This window comes from Ips typographus, linkage group LG5 (assembly GCF_016097725.1).
Source record: "Ips typographus isolate SLU linkage group LG5, UJ_Ityp_2.0, whole genome shotgun sequence".
Taxonomy (NCBI): Eukaryota; Metazoa; Arthropoda; class Insecta; order Coleoptera; family Curculionidae; genus Ips; species Ips typographus.
In genome coordinates this window covers 12,491,807-12,503,439 of record NC_138426.1, presented here as the reverse complement: position 1 = coordinate 12,503,439, position 11,633 = coordinate 12,491,807, and positions in this window count along the sequence as shown.

Sequence of the window (11,633 nt, the reverse complement as noted above, 5' to 3'; positions counted from 1 at the left end):
TGCCAAAGGCTTCTAGGCCTATTTTGAAAGTTCCATAAATCTATAAATACTATTGAGAATCTTCTATAGAGTACCAGAGCCCTCTACATCTGTCTTAAACGTTTCTAGAACTGTTTCAAGTTGCCAGAGGCTTCTAGGACCATATTGAAAGTTCCATACATCTCTAAATAGTATTGAGAACCTTATATAAAGTACCAGAGCCCTCTACATCTGTCTTAAACGTTTCTAGAACTGTTTCAAGTTGCCAGAGGCTTCTAGGACCATATTGAAAGTTTCATGCATCTCTAAACACTATTGAGAACCTTCTATAAAGTACCAGAACCCTCTAAATCTATCTTAAACGTTTCTAGAACTGTTTCAAGTTGCCAGAGGCTTCTAGGACCATATTGAAAGTTCCATAAACCTTTAAATACTATTGAGAACCTTCTCTAAAGTACCAGAGCCCTCTACAACTGTCTTAAACGTTTCTAGAACTAGTTCAAGTTGCCAGAGCCTTCTAGGACCATATTGAAAGTTCCATAAACCTTTAAATACTATTGAGAACCTTCTATAAAGTACCAGAGCCCTCTACAACTGCCTGAAACGTTTTTAGAACTGTTTCAAGTTGCCAGAGGCTTCTAGAACCATATTGAAAGCTCCATACACCTCTAAATACTATTGAGAACCTTCTATAAAGTACCAGAACCCTCTAAATCTATCTTAAACTTTTCCAAAATTGTTTTTAATTGTAAGAAGCTTCTAGGACTATTTTGAAAGTTCCATAAATCTATAAATACTATTGAGAACCTTCTATAAAGTACCAGAGCCCTCTACATCTGTCTTAAACGTTTCTAGAACTGTTTCAAGTTTGCAGAGGCTTCTAGGACCATATTGAAAGTTCCATACATCTCTAAATACTATTGAGAACCTTTTATAAAGTACCAGAATCCTCCAAATCTATCTTAAACTTTCCTAAAACTGTTTTTAATTGTCAGAGGCTTCTAGGACTATTTTGAAAGTTCCATAGAGCCCTCTACATCTGTCTTAAACGTTTCTAGAACTGTTTCAAGTTGCCAGAGGCTTCTAGGACCATATTTAAAGTTCCATACATCTCTAAATACTATTGAGAACCTTCTATAAAATACCAGAGCCTTCTAAATCTATCTTAAACTTTTCCCAAACTGCTTTTAATTGTCAGAGGCTTCTAGGAGTATTTTGAAAGTTCCATAAATCTATAAATACTATTGAGAACCTTCTATAAAGTACCAGAGCCCTCTACATCTGTCTTAAACGTTTCTAGAACTTTTTCAAGTTGCCAGAGGCTTCTAGGACCATATTGAAAGTTCCATACATCTCTAAATACTATTGAGAACCTTTTATAAAGTACCAGAATCCTCCAAATCTATCTTAAACTTTCCTAAAACTGTTTTTAATTGTCAGAGGCTTCTAGGACTATTTTGAAAGTTCCATAGAGCCCTCTACATCTGTCTTAAACGTTTCTAGAACTGTTTCAAGTTGCCAGAGGCTTCTAGGACCATATTTAAAGTTCCATACATCTCTAAATACTATTGAGAACCTTCTATAAAATACCAGAGCCTTCTAAATCTATCTTAAACTTTTCCCAAACTGCTTTTAATTGTCAGAGGCTTCTAGGACTATTTAGAAAGTTCCATAAATCTATAAATACTATTGAGAAGCTTCTATAAAGTGCCAGAGCCTTCTACATCTGTCTTAAACGTTTCTAGAACTGTTTCAAGTTGCCAGAGGCTTCTAGGACTATTTTGAAAGTTCCATACATCTCTAAATACTATTGAGAACCTTTTATAAAGTACCAGAATCCTCCAAATCTATCTTAAACTTTCCTAAAACTGTTTTTAATTGTCAGAGGCTTCTAGGACTATTTTGAAAGTTCCATAGAGCCCTCTACATCTGTCTTAAACGTTTCTAGAACTGTTTCAAGTTGCCAGAGGCTTCTAGGACCATATTTAAAGTTCCATACATCTCTAAATACTATTGAGAACCTTCTATAAAATACCAGAGCCTTCTAAATCTATCTTAAACTTTTCCCAAACTGCTTTTAATTGTCAGAGGCTTCTAGGAGTATTTTGAAAGTTCCATAAATCTATAAATACTATTGAGAACCTTCTATAAAGTACCAGAGCCCTCTACATCTGTCTTAAACGTTTCTAGAACTTTTTCAAGTTGCCAGAGGCTTCTAGGACCATATTGAAAGTTCCATACATCTCTAAATACTATTGAGAACCTTTTATAAAGTACCAGAATCCTCCAAATCTATCTTAAACTTTCCTAAAACTGTTTTTAATTGTCAGAGGCTTCTAGGACTATTTTGAAAGTTCCATAGAGCCCTCTACATCTGTCTTAAACGTTTCTAGAACTGTTTCAAGTTGCCAGAGGCTTCTAGGACCATATTTAAAGTTCCATACATCTCTAAATACTATTGAGAACCTTCTATAAAATACCAGAGCCTTCTAAATCTATCTTAAACTTTTCCCAAACTGCTTTTAATTGTCAGAGGCTTCTAGGACTATTTAGAAAGTTCCATAAATCTATAAATACTATTGAGAAGCTTCTATAAAGTGCCAGAGCCTTCTACATCTGTCTTAAACGTTTCTAGAACTGTTTCAAGTTGCCAGAGGCTTCTAGGACTATTTTGAAAGTTCCATACATCTCTAAATACTATTGAGAACCTTTTATAAAGTACCAGAATCCTCCAAATCTATCTTAAACTTTCCTAAAACTGTTTTTAATTGTCAGAGGCTTCTAGGACTATTTTGAAAGTTCCATAGAGCCCTCTACATCTGTCTTAAACGTTTCTAGAACTGTTTCAAGTTGCCAGAGGCTTCTAGGACCATATTTAAAGTTCCATACATCTCTAAATACTATTGAGAACCTTCTATAAAATACCAGAGCCTTCTAAATCTATCTTAAACTTTTCCCAAACTGCTTTTAATTGTCAGAGGCTTCTAGGAGTATTTTGAAAGTTCCATAAATCTATAAATACTATTGAGAACCTTCTATAAAGTACCAGAGCCCTCTACATCTGTCTTAAACGTTTCTAGAACTTTTTCAAGTTGCCAGAGGCTTCTAGGACCATATTGAAAGTTCCATACATCTCTAAATACTATTGAGAACCTTTTATAAAGTACCAGAATCCTCCAAATCTATCTTAAACTTTCCTAAAACTGTTTTTAATTGTCAGAGACTTCTAGGACTATTTTGAAAGTTCCATAGAGCCCTCTACATCTGTCTTAAACGTTTCTAGAACTGTTTCAAGTTGCCAGAGGCTTCTAGGACCATATTTAAAGTTCCATACATCTCTAAATACTATTGAGAACCTTCTATAAAATACCAGAGCCTTCTAAATCTATCTTAAACTTTTCCCAAACTGCTTTTAATTGTCAGAGGCTTCTAGGACTATTTAGAAAGTTCCATAAATCTATAAATACTATTGAGAAGCTTCTATAAAGTGCCAGAGCCTTCTACATCTGTCTTAAACGTTTCTAGAACTGTTTCAAGTTGCCAGAGGCTTCTAGGACTATTTTGAAAGTTCCATAAATTTATAAATACTATTAAGAACCTTCTAAAAAGTGCCAGAGCCCTCTAAATCTGTCTTAAACTTTTCCAAAACTGTTTTTAATTGTCAGAGGGTTCTAGGACTATTTTGAAAGTTTCATAAATCTATAAATATTATTAAGAATCTTCTAAAAAGCATCAGAAGCTTCTAGGACTATTTTGAAAGTGTCAAAACTTCTACAAGTGTCTTAAACTTTTGAGGAATTGTTTTAAATTGTCAAAAGCTTCTAGATTCATTAAGAAAGTGCCAGTGGCATCTAAATGCTTCTAACAATTTTCTAAAAATTGCCTCTACAAGTGTCTTAAATGTTTCCAGACTTGTTTAAAATTGTCAGAGGCCTCTAGAATCGTTTTGAATGTACCAAAAACTTCTAAATGTTATTGTGACATGTTTTCACACGTTTTTTGCTCGTAATTTTGAGCAACTGAATTTACTGTTATCACGCCATTTGCGACCATAACAAAAAAAGTTTCAGTATTTTTGCCTCATCAGAACTTATGACATCATTGCATGTTTTTTTAAAAAAAAAACCTCGTACGTTATCCTGGCGGTTGTCTAGATTTCCATGTACGCGATTAATTAAAACTGGCAATTAACGCACTAGAAAAGGAAACATTTAAATTTCCACGCGTCGCGATACCATCTTCCTTCTGCTGGTGCATACCATAAAGCACCACACGCACTTCTATATCATTTGCGAAAGGAAACCGGCCTTTAAAATAGCAATGACCCCATAGGGACTTGACGTCATCGGGATACCATTCGGAATGAAGAAACTTGGTGTTTTTTTTTCACTTAAAAAGCTTAAGTTGATATTTATGGGTATCCTTCAACGATAATTAAATCTGAGATATTTGCATCAGGAAGCAGACAGATTTGTTCACATTTTTGGGTCGTTAGTTATTTTTTAAGTCAAGCCTGTCTCAAAAATCTAAAATTTTATCACTTAATTATGAAAAAATAATTAATTTAGTTTACTTTATTTTATGACTGTATTCAGGATCTCTACTTTATATTTCTTGACAAGTTGCTGTATTTTCTTAACCAAAAGTCACGTTATCCGTTTGACAGCTACTCTTTTGTTCACGTGACACTACAACTGAAACTTTCCCAGTTACAATAAAATTAATATAACCTTTTTTTTTTTGGGGCATCTAATATCCGTGCGGTAAACTTACGGTAAGTCCACATGTGCAGTAATTTGCAGCTCTGGTGGTAGTTTGTGATTTACACAAATACTGTCCATGTACCACAATTATTAACCTATTCACTATTAAAACAAAATTAGTCATCATCCAATATTCAAGACCTTGTTTTTTATTCTTCCTCACTTACCTTGACAGGCTTCAAAACCCCGAAAAATTCATTAAATAGACGACGTTATGTAAAACACTTCTTTTGTGTATTAATATGTGTGTGTGTCTCGGATGATTAACTTTTTTTTTTTAAAGCAATAATGTGGATTAGGTCATATTTGTTTATGGATTTTTGATTGAAGAACGACCTTCAGGTAATCGTGCAACATAAATTTGAAAAAAAAAATTGTTTACAAGAATAATGGTAATTTGTACGTGTTAATTGTGTAGGGATGTAATCATCGCTACGTTATTTATTGCAGTCATCAAAGGATTGATTGAAACGAAAAAACAATGTAATGAAGGATTACCTTATAAACTTGATCATCACTTAGCTAAATATAGTGGTATTTTTAAAGTAATAAGGAAACATACCTTCTGAGTAATTAATTATGCTATTGATATTAGTAATTGACCGTAAAGATCTTCCTGTATTATTGTCTCATCTTTTTTCGAAAAACTTAGCAATAAAAGCGCCCTTTTGACACAACAAATTGTGGGCGCACATTAAAGTCGCCCATAACTTTCGTAGCAATGAAGCGTGAATGACTCGAGTTATACGGTGCAATATAAAATCAGACGATCAACCATACAATAGAGTATTAAATTTTCATTGCAATAGAAAGCCGTTGCGTAACATAAATAAATCCATAAAATTAAGAACCTGATTTGCAAGACTTATTTGTAACGACAACCTAAGAATATGTTATTAGGGAGATACTGGCTGATATAAATTATTATTTTTTACAATGGTAAAGTTTGATAAGTTTTGTAATCTTAAAGGAATATGCTACATTTTTTAAAAAAATTTATTTTATACAACGTGACGAATAGCATATGAGTTTAGTGGATTAATTATAGGAAATGCGTAAGTCAAAATTCTACTAATCTTGTTTTTTCACAGCACTGTTGGTAGTTTGTGATTGGGCAAGAAAAAGCAGGACCAGCAATATCATAGGTACTACGTTATCTTCCTTCAATAAATGTAATTTTTCGATGTTTTGACGTTAGATGGAGTAAGTAGATCCAATATGACGTACTCCTTATCCCAGCCAAAGTGGCAGTGACGCAATAAATGGTGACGTCAGATTGAAATTCACTCATCTCTTAGATTAGTTCCAAAGGTTTTCATCAAGGATGTAAAATCCGGAAAATTAAATTTATGGACATTTTTCCAGAAAATTTTCGGTAGATTTCCGGAAAAATCTGAAAATTCAAAAATAATACATTTTTGTACTATTAACTTGAAGGTATTCAGGCAGTTGAGGTTAATTTCAGACCTCTAACATGAAACGTTCCTGAGATATCGAGCAAAAAACGAGAGTCAACTTTAGCGCTCTCTAGCGGCTAAACGGGTCAACTTAGCCGTGCTCGCTCAACGTCACGTGATAGCCCCATTCATTAGCTTTCTTTTGTTATACGGTGGTTTTATACAGGGTGTTTCAAATAAGCTGGAAAAATGCACGAAAATTTGATCTAAATTAGGGAGTTTTGGGCCTACTATACTAACGGCGACCATTTTGAATTTTCCTTAATTAAAGTGTTTTTTTTTACCTAATTTTAACTTGGGAAACACAAATCTGACGTCCATTTTGCTCGAACTGTCACTGTTTCGGAGATGACCTTGAGATTATGTCAATTTTGGCACCTTAAGGCGTGGCACTCTTTTAAAATGACATTTTGACAAATGACACTCTTGGTCATTATTGTACTATCAACCTGAAGATATTTAAGCAGTTTAGGTTAATTTTGAAAATTAAAAAAATTTCTGAAAAAAATCAAAAGGTATCCATCCACCCTTGAAAATTCTTGACAGTTCCAGTTTTTAATTTTCCAAGGTCAAACGGTTCATGGTACCAAAAAATTGTATAGAAGATAAAAGTTGCTTCGCATTCGTGGTGCATTTGTGGTGAAAACTTCAGATCTCTAACCTGAAACGTTCCTGAGATATTAATCAAAAACTGCAAAAAACAAGAGTCAACTTTGACGCCCTCTAGCGGCTAAACGGGTCAACTTAGCCGTGCCCGCTCAACGTCACGTGATAGCCCCATTCATTAGCGTTCTTTTGTTATACAGGGTGTTTCAAATAAGCGCGTTATGGACGATTTTCTCGAAAAGTGCACCAAAATTTTGCTCAAATTGTGCATTTCTGCTTTCGAGGAGAGGTGGTCAAAGAAAGGAGCAAAAACAATTGAATATCGATTTTTTACATCCAGTAGGCCTAGAATTTGACGTAGATTCCAAAAATCGAATAAAAAATTATGTTTGCTCAAATTTGACACCCTGTATACTGATGGATTATCTAGGAATAAAGTATAATATGCAAATATCTACAAGATCATATTAATTTGGTATTTTATTTATAAAATAAAAACAAGTTATAAGGATGTTAAAAATTCACTGAATCACCCTGTAAACTACTCCATCGTATTATCAATAACTCGGTTATTTTGACAATTATCGGGTGGTTCAATATACCAATTTGTAGCCCTTTAAATTATCTTTTGACCACCCTGTATAGCGTTTTTACCTAAAACGTCGAATAAGTGAGTTATTTTCTGTTAAAACTGAGTTGTTTGTTGTAAAGTTTGATTTTGACAGTTTTTACTGTGACAGTCCAGAAGGGAGAACATATAGAACATCTGTTCAATTAAATCAAATTACTAAAAATCCTAATATTTTGAAAAATGTTGAGGTTAGGTATACAACATTTTTCAGAAAGTTTCCGGAAAAATTGGAAAATCTAAAAATTAATTCGTTTTTTAAGTAATTTGATTTTGTCAAATTATGTCATCGTGACGTTTGCTTGTTCTAAAGAGCGTCAAAATAAGTTGGACCAATGGTACGTACGTTACCTGATTGTGCATTCTTGAAAGGAGGGAAGGAAATTATCAAGAGAAAGGTGTGTAGCATGTGACAGGAACCTGCAATTGTCAGCTGCTTCTGTCACATTCTATCAACATTTCTCTTGAGAATTCCGTTTCCTGTTTTCAAGAATGAAGGCTCTGATTGTTAATTTTATTTTTAGTTTACAACCCAACCCAAGAAATTTAGCCACTAGTTAGAAAATGTCAATATCGTCATACGTCATTGTCAACTTTCGAGAATCGGACTGTAGATGTCACCACATGTTGCACCCCATTCTCTTGACCTCTGATGATGATGAGTTTGACTGACCTATTTTAATAAAACTAAACGAAATTTGAATAGAAACCTACTGCGGTTCTTTCTAAACCAACATGATAGGGCGTGGTACCTTCCCACTGAAAGCGCTAAGTACCACCGATATTGGATTTCCTGATCGAGCTGCCCAAACTTATTATTATTCTAAACACTACCATCTGCATAATTCGCCGATATATCAATAATAACATCCCATCTACCCGGCTCGGTTTAATGGGTTATGGTACGGTCATTTACTGTTAGAAACTGTTGGATGGACGCCTTCGAATGCGTTACGACGTTGGTACGCCTTGTACGTCGGTACCATTATTAAATCAAGCTAAAAAATACTATATGGATTAGCTGGTACCGTATACTCAAAGGACCACGCGGTAGCAGTTTGAATACGTTTTAAAATGCAACGTGTTGTGTAGTACCATAAACCGCGGCACGCAACGGTCCTACCTTTTACCAATGGCATTTAACAATAGCAATGACCTTTCCTCGTCTTCTAATTCTATCAGTGTTTGGATCTTCGACGAGCAAACGCATAACAATTAAAATTCAGCTCGTGTGCTTTACCAGCAGGCGAAATGTCTTCGGCTTGCGTAAAGTACCTGGTGGTACTTAAGGCGGCATAAGTTCTATCATGGAAATGTGATGGTTCCAGTTTTACTATACAAATTGCGCTCATTTAATAGAGCTTCTTAATTCAATTGAAAAGTAAAAGTTTTAAAAAAAATAACTAAGATTATCTTAGTTTAATTGTTATTATTTATCCACAGTAGTATTCAGGGCGATATAACCCCAAAAGGGCAATGACAATAGAAATCTATCTGTATAATGTTTAAGTGGTCTCCCTAAAATTAACTGTCAGCACAGAGTGACAGAAATTGTAGTTTGTTGGGAAATTATTTCTCAAATTAACAATAAAATTGGTGTTTCACTATTTTTGAAGTATAATGGATGCGTTTGACGATAATTTAGAAATATTCGATTTCTTTGAAAACAGTTTGCGAAAAAAACTAACAACAAACTGGACAATTTGACGGTTTTCTGACGTTTTGGACTCACTAAACCGACATTTTATTAATATTCGGGAAATCGGCCGCCATTGTTGACAAAAAGTAAACAAAGAGACATTTTTTATTTTTGATGTAAATTTTACAATATTTTAAGGAGTATTTTGATTTAACTTGTTTTTAACTGCGATACTAGATAATGTGTGTGTGTTTCGGTAGTCAGTTTTGAAAATGCCACCTTTTTAATACACTTTACAACTATCAAGGGGCCCAGTGAAACATTCTGAAGAAACTAGAGTTTGTGGAACAGAAAAGGATGCCTTTTCTAATAGAAAACACTGTCACAATGAAACAGCCCATATATTTACTTACTTCCAAGAAGAGTTTTTACAGGAACACTACAAAAACCAAGTTTATTCAAGCCAGTGGTTCTTGAAGAAACATGGATGTGTATTTAGCAGAAGCTGACAAGGTGATTTACCTAATACTATAAAAAGGACTCTGATAGAGGTATTAATAAGCTGCTAATACTAAATAGCTTATGTTTCAGGTACCTTTATTTGCCTAATCTGGAGTTTGCTTATCATGCTTTGAAAGGGTCCAAATTTAAAAAGTCCCATTATCAATTGCTCTAAAAGACTCTAAACAAAAGGTGTTTGAAGCTATGATGGTTATAATGGTGTTGTCAAAATCCATATGCAGAGTGTTGAAAAAACACATTTCTAATAAGTTTCAGGTAATATTAGAAAGATACATGTTACTTAATACATACATTTGATCAAATGCCTTTATTTTGCAGAATTAGCCCTTATAAATTTTGCCGTTCTCTGACTATAAGGCTAGAAACAGATGGTGCTACTGTTAAATACTTTTCCATCAGATAGTAGGTTAAATTACTATTTTAATTGTATTATTTACACATTATAAAATATACAAATAAAATCTTTAAAAAGTACACAAGTTTCTTTTTTAAGTAAGAAGTCTAGTTTTCTTCATAAACAATCATAAAATTAGATAATTTCTTTAACTGAGGTAAATACCTGCTCTTACAATAAATTGAAAAAACATATTAAATAAATCACACAACAAAACCAAATTGATATGTATTTAATGCTGGGTAAATTTACAAAAGGAAATAAATAAGCAATCTATATCACAAAACCAAGAAGCAAGTTCTTAAAACACCAACAATTCTGTTATAAGTTAAAACACTGCTTTAGGATTTAATAGTCCCCAGGATACACACATTGCCTTTCCTTTCTTGCAAATTTTATGGAATAATTCTTGAAACGTTGGTATTGGGCTGTTAATGACTCGTTTGAATGCACCTATCTGTGATGTTCTTTCCAGATAATTTAAATTGAATGTGGTTGTTGTTCCCAAGCCAAAGTTTGATTGGAACTTTCCGCCTTTGTTTACCACCAAATGTTGCAAGTTTTCCAGTTTGGTGAAGAAAAATCTTAAATTCTACGAAGGTCTCGCAATAACAACACTAATAAACTTAAACAACCCTAAATTAAGTTTTTATTTCTTCTGTTTGTAGTTTTTGGTGTTTTTCAACTTTTTAAAATTCCTAACCTCAAAATGAATATCATGGGTTACCCCAATGATATTCAAAGCTACGTGATGGTTGTTACAAAAAATGTACGATAGTTTTGTCACACCCTGTATAGTTTGAAGTGTTCAGATTTGATTAACCGTGCCCATATAACAATAGAACATCGTCCAATGGCACCAGACCAGTACTAATATCGGCGACGACTCGAAACAAGCCATAGATCACAGTCTGCACGAGCAATGTTGGTGATTTTTTTTTGTTAATTTTTTTCTTCAAGTCGTCCTCCAAGACCGCAAACGTTGATTATTATAAAAGAACCAGCAACACGGGTATCATCATCATCCTTACATTAGCCTGGGTCGGTCTTTGACAAGGCTATCCGGGTCTATAAATAGATAGGAAGGGGTGACTCGTACGACCACAGGATAATTGATGATGCAATAAGTGGTTAGTAACGTCGTCTTTAACGCCTTTTTCGTGTTTTTTTTAATGGTACCTGTCAAATATAAAAATGTTGATAAATGTTTCACCAAGTAAACAGAAATTACGTTATTCTTCACAGGCAGGGTAGTAGTACCACCACCATTAGTTTAAGTTAACTACAATTTCACAAACACATAAGCACGAGAGGTAATGGTGGCGACATCTACAAACAATCATATAGACTACAAGGCTACGAGACAGTAGAAATCAATCAAAGAGCTTAGTTTGTGAATTGTTGACCAGAGAGCGCCACACGTTTCAACAAACCCTTAAAGGGGCCTCTCTATTTAAAGGACACTGAAATTTAGTGCAATATTTTTTTTTTCAATTTTTTTTTGTTGGTTGCTTGTGTTTTTTGCATTGATCAAGTTATACAGGGTGTCCATGACAAGGAAGACCACTATGGGGAGCTTGGAAACGGTTAGAGTCTAAAGCTAACGTCAGAAAAAAGTAAAATGTAAAATTAGAACACTCACTTT